This window comes from Osmia lignaria, chromosome 15 (assembly GCF_051020975.1).
Source record: "Osmia lignaria lignaria isolate PbOS001 chromosome 15, iyOsmLign1, whole genome shotgun sequence".
Lineage (NCBI taxonomy): Eukaryota > Metazoa > Arthropoda > Insecta > Hymenoptera > Megachilidae > Osmia > Osmia lignaria.
In genome coordinates this window covers 7,620,912-7,636,008 of record NC_135046.1, presented here as the reverse complement: position 1 = coordinate 7,636,008, position 15,097 = coordinate 7,620,912, and the positions used below count along the sequence as shown (strand labels likewise).

At 37.9% G+C, this 15,097-nt stretch overlaps 1 protein-coding gene across 6 annotated transcripts in view; it reads left to right on the top strand.

The window, feature by feature from the left end:
* Rbp6 (RNA-binding protein 6) overlaps positions 1-15,097 on the top strand; it is a 620,601-nt gene that overhangs the window by 590,132 nt on the left and 15,372 nt on the right. The gene's annotated exons all lie outside the window — the stretch shown is intronic.

Below are 15,097 nucleotides of genomic sequence, written 5' to 3'. Positions count from 1 at the left end.
GAATCTAGGATGCCCAATGACCAGGTTGAACCTGTCTGTTGCCTATCGTCGACATTTTAAAAGTCATCGAATCTTTTCATTTTCTATATACTCTAGAATACGCGCGTCTAAATTTTATCATTACTAACGATATTTAAAATTATTGAAAATTTTGTGAAATAATTATATTCATCACTGAAACGTCAGGCAACGGTACACGCGACAGCCTAGTCAATCAGCCAAACAAATAGCCAGCAATAGCCCCGTGGAAGTAATAATCAGCGATCTAGCGCGAGAAAAATTATTCTTGCCTTTTCGTTATTGTGCATGCGTATGTGTGGGGGAGGGAAGGTTGTGTCGAAGCGAGAAACGAGTCCGTTCGATGACGTACAACAACGCAAGTAGGTAGTCGCAGAGTGCGGGGTAGACACACTCGTGCGCAAACTATGATCGAAGAATCATTTTTCTTTTTTTTTCTTTTTTTTTTTTTTTTCGAAGACAATTGTGCATAGGTCGTGATCGACGTTCACAATTGACGATTCCCTGCCTCCCTATTCTTTATCTCTGTCTCTTTTCTCCATTCCCGAATGAAGAACTCCGTTCCCCCGTCCTTCTCTTCTGTCTGTCCATCCGAATTCTATCACCGACCCCGTCAATCCGGAAGAAAGTTTTAACGTGTTTCTCTCTTGTAGTCGTTTGATCTTTGTAGTGGTTGAAATTGTAGTCACGTTCTATGTAATCTCTAAGCTAAACACTTTTAATCGAGAACACTTAGCGTAGGTCGTATAGATATAAACGATATAGGCGTTTCCGGGTTATCAGGCTGAAGTATCCTGCCGGTGTAAGATTTTTTAAATTCATTAAAATTAGAATTATCATTAATTTGGTGTCAAACTGATCATCCGTTTTTATTGAATTTCTGTCTGATGTAAGTTTCTAATCGATTAAGCCACGTTTAGAGTTTCTATGAAACTGTGAAATAATAGGAACCACTTTTATCAATTTTTGATTAAAATTATTTCTGTGAATATTATTTTTTTCTAGATGCGTAGATGTAGAGAAAATTACATAAAACTGTTGTATATAGTGAATCGGCACGATGCTGAGGTCGTGATACCACTGTCTCTCTTATCCAGAGCAAATTACATATTGCTAAACGTAGAGTAAGGCATCCGCTAAGTTAGGCGAAAGTAAAAAAAAAAAAAAAATTAAGAAAAAGAGTACCGACCCTCGTAGAAGAGATTACTGCACCGAAGCAAACCGCCCAAAGACAGTTAACGAGAAGATTGTGCTTTTTGTATCGTTCTCCCGTTTACTTTCCACGCCTGTCCGATGTCCTCGGCCTCCATCCCCTGCCAATTCCCTATCGAACATTGAGAATGGAACGCAGAAGCAAGGATGATAGAAGCAAAAAAAGGAACGTATCTGACCCCTTACGCTCGCTGTTGTCGCGATTAACGTTGCTTCTTTAGATTCGATCGCGTTTTTATCGAATTAGACTTTAATTGATAATTCTTTTTAATTTATCCAGGTTTCAAATTAGGAAATCATTGATGTATTATTTCGCAGAGTCAATTGGTGTAAAATTGGCAAAATTGAAATATTTTTATTTACAACGTTAAATTACAACCCGTGTAACCGAGATAACGAGAAACAAATTAATAGGTTGTCGCGCAAAGAACCGCAAAGAACGATCAACCCCCGCGAAGCACGCGCGTTAGTAATTAAGGCTTGATGTTAATTAATCCGACAGCCAATGCAATTTAATGCTTCCGTACCTTCTACTGTCGTGCATGTCGAGTAAATTATACGTGACTCGGTGAATAATTTCGAAAACAATCACGTTCTATCTGGTTTCTTAAGTGACATTTAACAATGCCTCGTTTATGAAGAAAATAACATTTGTTTGCTGTGTTAGATAATTTAATATAAAGACTAAATCACAATTTATATTGCAACGCGCGTCACAGGGAGCAGGGCAACGACAATAATTAATTGGAAATTAGAATAAGAAAAATTAATCACGAACACGTGAAATATCGAATCGCGAGTCCTTTTTTAGCCTTGCTTTTTCAATCGTTCCTCATCGTTCCCCTTTAATATCTTTTACCCTTGAATCTCCTGTCTTGTAGTAAAGTAACACACGTTCGCGAAAGCTGTGATCCGATTTCGATTCAGTTGCGTTTTCGAATCGTCGTTAACGAATGAGAAATCGTATGATCCCGAATGGGAAAGCAAACTGTGTTATCAGTTGTCTACGTGGTAAATTAACGTGGGTACACACGGATACAAAAATGGTGCGCACGAAAGAAAAGAAAAAAGAGGATGCGGATGGCGTGGTCCATCCTTGTCCTTTGCACCGATACGTTAAGAGGAGAAGCGAGGATTCACGAGGAGAGCAAATCAGGTCTTTAAACGCTCGCTTGCATGAATTATAATTTATCGATAGAGCCAGCGACCGGCTCGGATGAAAGCGTTTTAAAAGAGATGAGAGGAGAGAGAGAAGCAAAGAAAGAGAAACGGGAACAGGATTTTGCGGGAACGAAAGGGAGAAACTATTCGGTCGCTGGCGTATTAAGCCTGACGCCAAAGAAATGACACATCTGTCCTGAGCTTATACATATGTTAACGACACGATGCTTAAACAATATTATTGATACTTTTATGCGTGGCTATAGTTCGCTCGCGTTAACGTCACCGCCCCCCCCCCCTTTGTCACGAAAACGAAATGAAACGAAACGAAGAAATTGCAACTGTTTTGCAGAGAAGTTTCATCGATTCTACGTTGTTTCCTTGATCGATCTTTTGCTACTTATATCGTTTGTTGTTGAACAAAAGAAAGAAACAAAGGGAAGATGGGAGAAATTTGGTGCTGATTTATTTCTTTCGCGATATTCGATCAAAAAAACGACGCGGTTAACGTTATCGAGCTATGGTCCGATTGTTGCTATTCGTAAGATTGTTGTTATATCGCTGTGATCGCGCGTGGGTTTCTATAATACGTTGCCCGATCCGGAATCATCGCCTTTTGCGCTCACCGAATTATTTGCGTCGACGAGGTACAGCAAAAGTGCTAATTGACAAACGGCATCTGTAAGAATACTTGAAGACACAAGCGTCGTTCTCGTCACCTATCGGTTGGAAAAATTGGGGAAAACGTTCAAAACATTATACCGTCCATGATGTTGAAATGTTTAATGGGTATCGCGAACCGTTTCCGAATTTACCCTTCGACTTTCTGTTTAAGATTCAATCGTTCTATGTGTCGTGATTTCGATGGGAGAAATAGAGATTTCATGCTGATTCGATCAATTTTTCATCGATGAATGTATATCATTGTTACTTTTGTTACGTTGTTCATTGTACACTACCGAGCACGGTAAGATTCCATAAGGAAAAATGGCAATATATTTTTTTTTAATTATATATTGAATTAAAAATTATATTATTTTTCTCTAAAGTGATTTAATTTTTTCTAAATAGCATTATAGGAGAAAATGAAACCACCACCGTTAATATTTATTATATTAATATTAATATCTCCAAAATTAGAATTTTTAGAATTATCATTTTTTATAATTTTAATATTTGTAAACCTTTCTCTCTCTATATTGCCATTTTCCCTAAGAATGTCTACCATGCTCGATACTGTACACCCATATATTGTAAATATATTTTCACATTCGTTTGCGAATAACTTCTCGACGTCCTTGTATGGTTATTATTCTAACGCTTTGCTATGTTCTTGTTTGATGCGTTGTAATTTTGAAAATTGATTTTTAATTATAATCGCGGTGAAACACGTGATATTCACGAAAATTTTCTCAGGAAGTCACTTCAAGTTTTCTTACCAATGCTTACAAACAACGTTCGACTCTTTGGCCGACGAGAATTGTATATTATACATGCGCGTATATATATCTTTCTTGATGTAAAGTTTTTAAAAGAGACACAAGAAGAAAAAACGACGCTTCTTCTTTGACACCGTACGATCAAACGTACGATGCGCCTTGGAAACGATGCTTGTCAAGGGATGAACGAAATTTTTTCCGAGACCATCCAGCTGGGTTCGGGCAATTTATTAATAAACACCAACGATAAGACGAGATATGAAATTGATAAGCGGAATTCTGCAGTCACGAGAGTTTTGTAAACGTTTCAATGGGTACTCGGTGAAAAAGTTAAAAAAGAAAAAAAATGAAAGAAGAGATAATGTAACATCTAATGTCCATCAGATATATCGCTCTCTGGAGCAAAGTGAGAGAACAAGTTTATTTACACGTGCGTACATATTAACGACACAATGTAATGATTCGCTGAAGCTCTATTATTATAATGATTAAGGATTATAAATAATGAATGTCTGTAATAAATAAAAATTACCACGCAAACGGATGATATTCAAAAGGGTTAAAGAAACATCCATACTGTCTTGTGTTAAAAGAAAGGAAAGTTTAATTTGAAATTATATTTTTGATAATTTTTTTTAAATTAATACGCTTGTAATGAAAGAAAGCTCATTTAGCTTTCTTTTAACATAGGATATTGTTTCTCAAATTCGAGTTACTATGAGCTAGGCATCACCCAAAGTGATCGATACATTTATCTTTAATACACTACACTCTTATAACAAATTCACATTCTATCATTACATATAATACAAATTAATTCTTATAAATTACTCTGAATAAGTGTCATTTTTATATATTCCAAACGTACGTTGCTGGATCAAGTAGGTCTTCTAAATTCCAATTAAAATTTATAAAATTTAAAAGCGAAGTGGTTGCTTTTAATTACAATAAAAATGCTTCTCTTTCATGGAACTTGATTCAGCAACAAAATTGATTGTTTTCGAAATCTTAATATGGTAATTATATGGAAAAGGGCATATTTCACCCCTTTTCTTATATCTTGTCAAAGGCAACGTTCTAAGTAATTCATTTAACTACCCCTTGTATATTATAAGTGAAATTACTCAGAAAGTTCATCTTGGCAACGTATACTAAAGTCAATGAAATCTATGAGGTGTGCCCTTTTCTCCATAATTAACCTTAGCATAAAATGATTATTGAAGTTCTATAGTCGCGATATTCAGGGGAAAAGTGTGCATAATATAAGATCGGTGATGTCTGTTGTTGAGTAGGAGCGGTCGTGTACCGCGCAGTGGGGCCAAGGGTGGGCCGAGTGTCCGTGAGCCCCAGCGGGGGTTGCACCGGTAAGCTTCAACCCCAAAGTGCCAGGTTGTTCCACCAAGTTCTCGTGTTCTCGCTCGTGTTGACGGTAACCGTAATCCGTAGTACGTAGTACGTACCCAAATTCCACGTATACAAACACTACTACACCCTCGAACACATTTACACATTCGCATACACATTCACAGCCCGTGTACATAACCCCGTTTCGTTCAATCTGATCGATTCGAATTTGCTCGATTAATAATTTCCAAATGTTTTCTTTATTATAATATTTTTATTATTCTATCTGCGTCGCTGCGGTAATTAAAGTTTTTCCAGAACACTTGGCTTAATTGCGAGTAGCGTTGCGCGATAGCGGCATTATTACCCGATCGATACGGTAATTATTGACGTGCAATGGAAATCGGCTGATTGTCGAAATACGAGGATAATTAGCCGGCTGAAATTATAACGATGTTATTTTTCGTTCGTTTGAAAATCGCGTCGGGCGTTGTCAAAGGAGATTTTGTTTGGTAATTATTGCATGTGTACGGAGTTTAAATCATAGAAAATTCACCGAATGAGAAAGTAATTAAAACTGAGGCTCGGTTGTTATTAATTTCCGGTACAAAGAATTTAAGATTTCACTTTTTGGAAATTCGAATCTGTTGAAGTACCTAATTGCTAATCTAATTATAATATTGAAAATTTATCAAATCTTTCCAAATTTTTCGAAAACACTATTTCAAATTAGATCAAATAAACTAATATCTATTAAAACGCTAATTTTCTTATATTTTTTCAAAAATATCGTATCTATTCCATCCAGTGGAATATAGTTTTCAGAACGATGGAATTATCGTATCGGTTCCATTCGATGATTCTACCGGAGCTGAAAACAAATCCGCGACCTCTATGCAGATCGTGAATTGACCCGAAATTAATGATTCAATTTAACGATCGTACAGCGGTAACGTACGCGCCCACCCTCATCGCTTTGAAATCACCTGAAATCGTTTGCAATGATGTTGAATCATATATCCAATCAAATATTTACGGTAACATACATGCACATACATCAATAAACATCATCAAACGATCACGAACCCTTACACGGTCCACGTTACTTGTTCTTAATTAATTGGATACGAATCGTTGTTGCCAATTAGTTGTCTTAGGTACCCATAGTTCGAGCATTGTTGCCAATAGTGTTTTATATTGGATTGGTAGGATTTTTGGTACATATACTGTTATATATATATTATATATTATTCTTATGGAATGCTTAGGAGACAGAAAATCGTATTTGTTAATAGTTGTGCATCCGTTTTGTTCGTTGTTCCGCCTGTAACCATTTTGTCAGCGAGGCTGACAACACGGGTCGTCACGAGGACGTGTCAGTTGTCTGACGAGACTCGAGCGGATATTCATGGGAAAAGAATGGGGAAACGGAGGCATGGCTGTGTCTCGACGAAACGCGAACGCGGCAGAAATTAATTGCAACCGGCCGGAGGAAACGCGCGTCGCTCCCTCATTCTTTGACGGAAATCGAACGGGAGGACACGGACACCCGGACGTTCTGTCGACTCGGGGAAGAGAAAGACCGCTAAAGAGAAAAGCGGCTAGGAAGTCGGGCTGCTCCAGTTTTTATTTTTAATGTAATTGAATAACGTCGATTCATTGATTTACGCGAGAAAGAATCAGCTATGAAATGCCTCCCACTGTACAGACTGTCCAGTACTATTGGAGTGAAATATCATTCGAAAATAATTAAAAGTGATCGAAAATGTCGCGAAGTTTAGATTGACTGAATTTCAATCTCAAGTTGTTACATGTTGAATAGCAGATTACTTTTTAACACAATTTGTTATTTCTTCTAAAGGAATATTTGAATTTATCGGTAAATTTACTTGTTCAAACAGAACTTTGCATTTTTCACCACTGGAGATATTGAAAACTTCGACTGGATTTATTCTGTTTTGATTTCTAAATTTATAAAATTACATAGAACATCCTGTACTTTCGTCGTTCCCGAAGCGTTTTACGAATATTAATATCGGCTCCATTAGAGAGAAACCGAGTCGACATCGAGCGAAGTGTCCTTTCGATTCAGTTGATCGCGAAATCTTCCATGCTTTTTCCACGCGCGTCCAAAGGAAAACACATATTTCACAGCAGCTCGACTAAATTTAATTTATCGAGACGTTCGTGGACCGACTGTTTTTCCGACCACTGTTTTATTTGTTCAAACAATAACACGCTCCTCCATCAATCTTCAATTTTTACACAAAATTCAAGATACTAATTATTATCGATTCAAAAACTTGGACAGTATCCACGCAGATTATGTGCATCAAATAAAAATAGAAAATCGGTAGTAGAACCGATTTATCACGAAATCTATTCACTTCTGACTTCCGTCGGTATCTCGTCGCGTTGCCTCTTAATCGCCGGTATAATTAGTATTTCAGACAGGATTCGAACCCTCCGCGACTAGTTAAGTATCGAAGAAGCGATTTAGGGGCGGCCGCCTCGAACGATTTCGTCCGTGCGTCGAAAGTTTGAATTACTTTTCCTCGACTATTTTCAATCTCCTCCACCCCCTAGCCAACCCCTTCTTTCTTCTTTCGCTCTCCACCGTCCTACCTCCCCGTTCCATTGTTCGTAATGCATTTCTGTTTCTCCAAGCGACTTCTGTTTACCCGAATTGATACAGGACTCGTGAAACTTTTCAACGAAACTTGACTTCCTTTTCAATGTCTTTTCCACTTCAGCTTCTTCGATATCTTCTGGTCGGTAAGCTTTAATCGTGTTCCGTTGAAATTAATCTCGCGTACACAGGATGATGAGCCTATTTTCATTTCCGATATCCTCTAACCTCGGGTATTGACCATTGAACGGCGGGGAATTTAAATTTAATTTTAATCTAATTTTAATCGAAACAATCTTGTACGTCACTATTAATCCAGCATCCGCCGTTCGAAGGTTCGTTCTCCAGGGAGTCCTCGCAATTTTTATCGTCGTTGCACCGATTCGTGATGAAAAGTGGACCCAGGTGCGATAGACGGTCGAAATTTTACTCGAGTTACTCTATAGAGATTACAAAATGATAAACGAAGACACGCGTTGGTACTCCCGTGTAATTGACTATTCCAAATGGCTGTTTTCTTTTTATATATACAACAGAGATAGCGTAAGAGTTTCCATCTCAACTTGTAAATTTCTCCTCTACTTTACTCTCTACGTGTGGTATTCTTCTTTATAGTTTGTCTAGACTAGCCTAAAAGTAATGGTAACGAAAGACTTTTTTAACTAACACGTATACATATACATGTCTATAATTATATATATATTAATTGAATCCTGTATCTCGTACTGTTGGATGATTGCCTAGCTCATAGTAAATAGATACTATCCAATACTTCCAGTTTTACTATTCGTACGAGTAAAGAAGCCCAAATGCCGCTTCTGTTAGTTTTCACTAGAACTTAGCCTCTAACATCTATTAGACCTGTTTCTTCGGCACAGACGTAAAACATCGAGCAATCTCTGTGTACGATACGTGTGTAGCAAGAAAGGGAACATCTTCGAGTATTTTCCGTACGCTGAAAGGGATTTCCATCGGCGAGTAACAAAGGTATGGCCTGTCCTGAATCATGGCCTGTTCCTGACTCTATTCGCGAATTTCACGATGCATGCGTTCTTACTCGATGTTTCTGTAGTTCTAGTGAAAACTGAAATCAGTTCACGGTTAAAAAGGATAAAGATTTTTTGTTTGTCTCTCTTTTTTTTTTTTTTTTTTTTTTTTTTTCGACTCGCACGACCCATAGACGAACAGTGCGGATGAAACTCGATTCGTTTTCGTTTCAAATCGATCACTTTTTTCGCGCCTTTCGATCGTCTAGGTTGACGCGCACGATTTTTTCGATGCTCGTAACGCGTTCATTCCCCTTCCATCGTCCGCGAAAACGCTCGATCTCGTCCTCGGAAACGAAGCATTGTTCTCGCACCGTGGAAACGCGATTTTTCCCAGTTCGTAACGCTGGATCGCTTAGCACCGGCTATGGGTCACTTTGTACCGCGACGGACACGAATAAATTCGAATCGAGTAAAGAGGAGGGCAGACGTCTGGGACAGGACTGTCGCCGAGACCGATGACGAAGACTACCTCGAAGATGCAGTCACCTAGGGGCGAGTAATCTACCATCTACCTAAACCTACTGTCTCTTAGAAACGTCGTCGTATTTAAACAGTGGTTTTTTATTATTATATATTAATCATAGTAATCAGATATTTAGTGTAACCACGACGGGACGATGAAACGATACAACTCATATTTCCTTCAATTTTAGTCTCTCTTTGTAAAATAATAAATTATTTGAATAAATCATTCCGTGGTGGTACGATATCGTAGACAACTTAGAAATATCGAGCTAATCGGATATAAATAGTCTCTGGTTAGAAGCAGTCAGTAGTAAATGAGATTCGTTGTCAACTTGACTCTTGTAATTTAACAGTTTTACAGTAATTGATCTAGTTAACGCCTAAAGATTGCCAACTAAAATGTAGCTTTTTATAAGAATTCTGTTTTCACGCTCTAGATGTGTCACCATTTAATTTGGATAAATTCTTAAACGAACAAAAACAGTTGGCAAGCTTAGCGGTGTTTAGGATATAGATCAAAATTTCGAATTTAAAATAGAACACGTCGACCGGCCGTAAAACAGTATCTTTATTCGTTGAACAAGAATTTTGAGTGTCGTCTCAGTTTGATTAAATGGTTATAGACACAGTAGTAGGAGAGAGGCGAGGTTGAAGATCGTGATCGGTAAATCGCGTTCTTCGATTTCATTCTATCTCCATAGTTTCTAGTTTTAACTTAAATAGTAAAGTAGATTAGTGCGTAGATAGTATGAGAGTGATACCTTTCTTTTGTGTGTCGTGTGTATATCCGCAGACTTAACTGTCCGTATCTTTTTAATACGTATCTTTACATTGTTATATCTATATTACATATATTATCCTTTTTCTATTGTAATTGACCATTACCCGCTGTACCTGCGACTAGTATGTTTTTTGGGTACATTAGTACTTTGAACACCTTGTCACCTCGACCGTTGTTACTGTTTTCTCACGTTATATATATATATATATATATATACATACCGTTGGAGTTTTACTTGGCTAGTGTTAGAACGCTAATTAGTTTATCTTAGCCGAGTGGAGACACTTTGAACGCGTACGTAGTCTTTTTAGAGAGTTCTCGACTCGTTGAAGATACTCGATTATTACGCCATTAATATATATGCCTATCTTATAATATATATATATACGTTCAAGATTCACGATTGTTAAACGGTATTATCGTTGGATACGTGTGTGTAGTTTAGGATATGCAAATTAACCATTGTTTAAATTGTTTCCTTTGTTGACGCTTCAAGTTCTCGTCGCTGCACGAGGGCGCACCAGCTAACAGCTCGCTGTCAATCAACTTTAGTTAACCAACATTAACAATCGACACGATTGTTGGTCGAAACGCGTGATTTGTCCAGTGTGTTGCTTCGTCGAAGTACGCTTGACACTTTTCTCGGATCACATTGGGTGCTTATTTTGGTGTGAAAATAATTGAACCGTGATTAAAAATTCATGATTTTAGAAAGATTTCTCGTGGAACACTAGCGGTAATCAGGACTGGATTCAGATTTTTGAGGCCCTAGGGCTGAAGCCCTCCTTGGACCTCCCCTTAATTTGACGCTGACGATAGGGAACTTTTATCATATTCTTATCATTTCATAAACCATGTTCATTTTTTATTTCTCTTTCGCTTGAATCACTAATAATCCCCATTTTAACTCGTGTCAATAATTCAAGGAGACGTGTATTTTATCAGTACCCCGACACACATATCTTCTCCTATTCTATCTGGATAAAAGGATTCGGTTTCTCGTGCTATAAGGTACACAGAAATATTCCTTTATAGAGAGAGACACGCGTGCGTTTTACCTTCAGTTCTAGGAATCACCGAGATTCCTATCGATCCACGAACAATTTCGTTCTTCGTGAATATGGAAGAATACGCGATAGCGCCCATCGATTTCCATTTTTCATCCGTTTAAAGAGTTTATTCATGAATTCGATTGAATCAACGGAATTTGTATTTCAATTGCTACCGAAAAATTGTCGAACTTTGTTCCATCGTTTCGGAGCATCTTTCGATTTCCTAACAATTCCTTGAATATTAACCAGTTGGATATTCAGAAGCACTCGCAATTAACCGGCCAATTTCTTCGAAATTGGTCGGTGCTTTATTTTTTCTCTCTTAAGGAATATATATTCAAAATATCGTTGGAAGTAGAATCCCAGCGGAAAGGCAATCCCATTTACCACCCTCGTTCGTTTCTCGAGCTGTTCGAGTCAGCAGTAAATGGATCGTAGAATTAATTGGCCTTCGCGAAACGACACGAGGCTGGCCAGCTCGTGTTGCCCGCTTGAAATCGTTCTCCTGTCAGCGTGTCACGGTTTTCTTGGCCGCCAATATTTCATATCACGCCGGTGGATCTCGCAACCCCACCGTTGTTCGTACTCTCGATCGTATCTACGTCAGCTGGAGATACACTCGAAATAGATGAACTCTTGGCCTAGATCTTTACGGGTCCGTCGTTTCGATGAAAACGATCGAATCGTGCCCTCTAAGAATTTCCAGATACTCGTACACACGTTGGCATCCGCGCTTTTCATTCTCCCTTTCCCTCTCGCCTTCCACATCGCGGCCACCATTTTTGGACACTGGCCCACGGGTATATCGACAGTCGCAATCCAGCGAATTTCAGACGCTTTCAAACCATTCCAGCCATCTCGCCACATGGCCGCCTTTCTTTTTACGGAAATGTCCGATAAACGTCTGCGGGCGAGGTTTTCCGGTTCATTCGTCATCCCTCTGACAGCGCTCCGATTTCGTCCTTTACCACTCCTACTCTCAAAGTTGCACCACCAACGAGCTTCTATTGTTCGAGGATTTCTATCAGCTTCGATATACCATTTTTCTAATCGCGGAGAAAAGTGTAAACCAGATCCGGACAGGAAATTGTACGAGTCGAGGCTGCTGTCTCCGGTCAAAGCGAGAGGCAACAAGTCCTAAAAGTAATAATTGCAATTCTAAAAATAGAAATATTTATGATCGCTAAATTAATTAGAATATTGCAAACGTATTTTCTTTCGAATAAAATGCTAAGAAGCATTCCCTTAAAGTTATCGACCTTCTCGAGAACGATTTGCCTTCTTCTCTGAAGAATAATTTAAAACTCCCAATTCATGATTGTATTACGTATTCAATGATTCCACTATCAATGTCATATTGCATATTCCTCGATTTCCAGCGGAATTTTGTATTTTATCAGTTAATCGAATCAAGAGACATGAAAATTCGCTATCATAGGATTCGCTCTGCGTGGAACATCTTGGAGAAAGTTAAAGAATTCTGAAAAGCTTCTGGCGATTTTGTGTTATTTTTATAGGTTCTATCGTTTCTTGAGAATCCCATAATCCAGTGTCGAACGATACTCGCAACCAACCAGTTTTGACCACACTATATCTAGTTCGCCACGCAAAGGGAAAAAGATATGAAGTCACGTAAATCGTCACGCGATAGAGAAACACGGCGAATATTCCTCTGTAGCTGCAGTAGCTCGAAACTTCCGGCCAGAACCCGATAGAGACAAGCCACACCATTAAGCGACGTGATACCCCATACAAATCACGTCGATCCGCGATTTATGGTTCGTTCACCCTCTCACGCTATCGCGTTATCAGTCCCGTCGGTTACAATTCCTGGAACGAGATTCCACCATGAGAACTCTCTATTTTCACGCTTTTCCAGCGTGATTCTTTTCTTCTGCAAAATTCGAAGCATTCGAACCTTTATGGGGTTTCGTGCTATTAATGCTGTCGCGTTGTATTTCTAATTTATAGAATTAGCACATTTATTTCTTAAGGGTTGTGACAATGCATTGTTTTTAAAATTAAATTACTAAAGTTTTGTCTGTTTTCTAGCTTCTAAAATTTATAAAATTTCATAATACAATTTTTGCACGGTTACCTATTATGCTTAATAGGATCCGAACAGGTCCGTTCTTTGAATTAATAATGTATTCGATCCGCTACCTCGAGAAATCTATTTAAATCATCTCTTTCGATCCCCATAAGGCTGGCAATATTTCATTTAGCCCCCATAGTCTCGCTATCTATTTATCGCCTAAGCTCGGTATTCACAGAACCACTAACCTAATTAACCTGGAGCTGGCTTTAGCAATGTATCGTAATGTTTTATGTTACGTAGAAACTTTCAGCTACATACTCTCATCGATCTTTTCTTTCATGTATATTTCACACTTTCTACGCTTGCTTTGAAAAGATCTCCAGTATACGGGTTATCCCACAGAAATAGATAACCGAAAGAGCGTATACATAGATTTTCTGCGAAGATGCCTAAGTTAAAATAAGTAATATAAGCATGGATTTGTAAATGTTTCTTTTTCAAATTCTTTACAAATTCTGGTTTACGATGGAACATTTAATTATAGTATTTATTTAGATGATAATCAGTTACATGCACGATTTTTTGAAGTTAATTGATTCAGTTCTTGTTTGATATTTAGAAACTTCTGTCGAATAGTTTGATTTAGATATTGAGATTTAATGAGATTTTGATTTAAACTCTTTTTAATAGTTTCTTTAGCACGTTCACTGCCATGGTGAAAATGCTCATTAAGACTATGATTATTTCATTTTCTAATACATAGGATGTTCAGGATAATGCTAGTTATGATTTTTCAAAATCTTTGTATAGTGTAGGTTACTCAATTCGATCAGTATATATATATTTTTTTTCTTCTGTTTTATTCACCCTTTGAAAATATTAAGTATATGAAAAAACAATTTAATTCCATTAAATTTGTAATTCCGTTAATTAATGACCCACGTAGCAGTGAATATGTTAATCAAACATTTGTGCATCATTCTGTCGTAAACAGAAAGTATTTGATCTTGAAAAGGTATTTTCAGATTCACAAGATACGCTTGAAAATTTTGGTCAGCTATTTCTGAAACTTCTATTGTCCCTATTTATTTTTCAATCCTCCTCGATCCTTGCAAAATTCACTCGGATTTCGAATCAACGACTCGGGTCGTTTCATCGTCATTGCATATACAGGTCCGACTGGAGTTCGTTGAATGTTATTCCCATTTTCACCGGCCGTCTTTTCTTCGTGTCCTGTTTATTCTCTCCGTTTCCCGTGACGTTCTTTCCGCGACGATGTGCCATTTTCGATGGACGGCCTTTGCGTTCACGACACGACTTTATCCCATTTACAGGGATCCTTTGTGCGATATTTTTTCTTTGATTGCAGACGCTAAGTGCTCGCGCAACGTCGCGTTTATTTCGTGGAAAAGCGAGCCTCGGGAACAGAGAAAAAAAAAAAAGAAGAAAAATCACGGAAAGCGTGACGTCAAAACGTTCGTGTATTCACGGAAAATACAAAACAGCACAGACGGTTCTCTGTTCTGTCGATTTCAAAGAATCTCACGATTTTTCGTCGACCATTTCTGCAAAGCTGCGAATGCGATGAAAATTCTGATTATTTTTCCTTTTGGAACTTTGCCGAACGAATTTCGAATAAAAATATAGTCTCGTCGAACAATCTGCATTGACTAACGCGTGACAGTTGAATCGATAAAATCGATCGGATAGTTTCGTTTTGTTGTTATATGAACGTTTATCGAAAAATTCATTGGATTCGAAACTTCCTCTGATTTGTTGAGTTTCACTCAGTTTTTATTTGAAACGATTTCCGGGAAAATTGAAATATTGGATAGGAATATGAAATCATATGATCTAATATTACTTCTTACCATACAAATGAATATAAATTCATGCTCAATAATTAGTT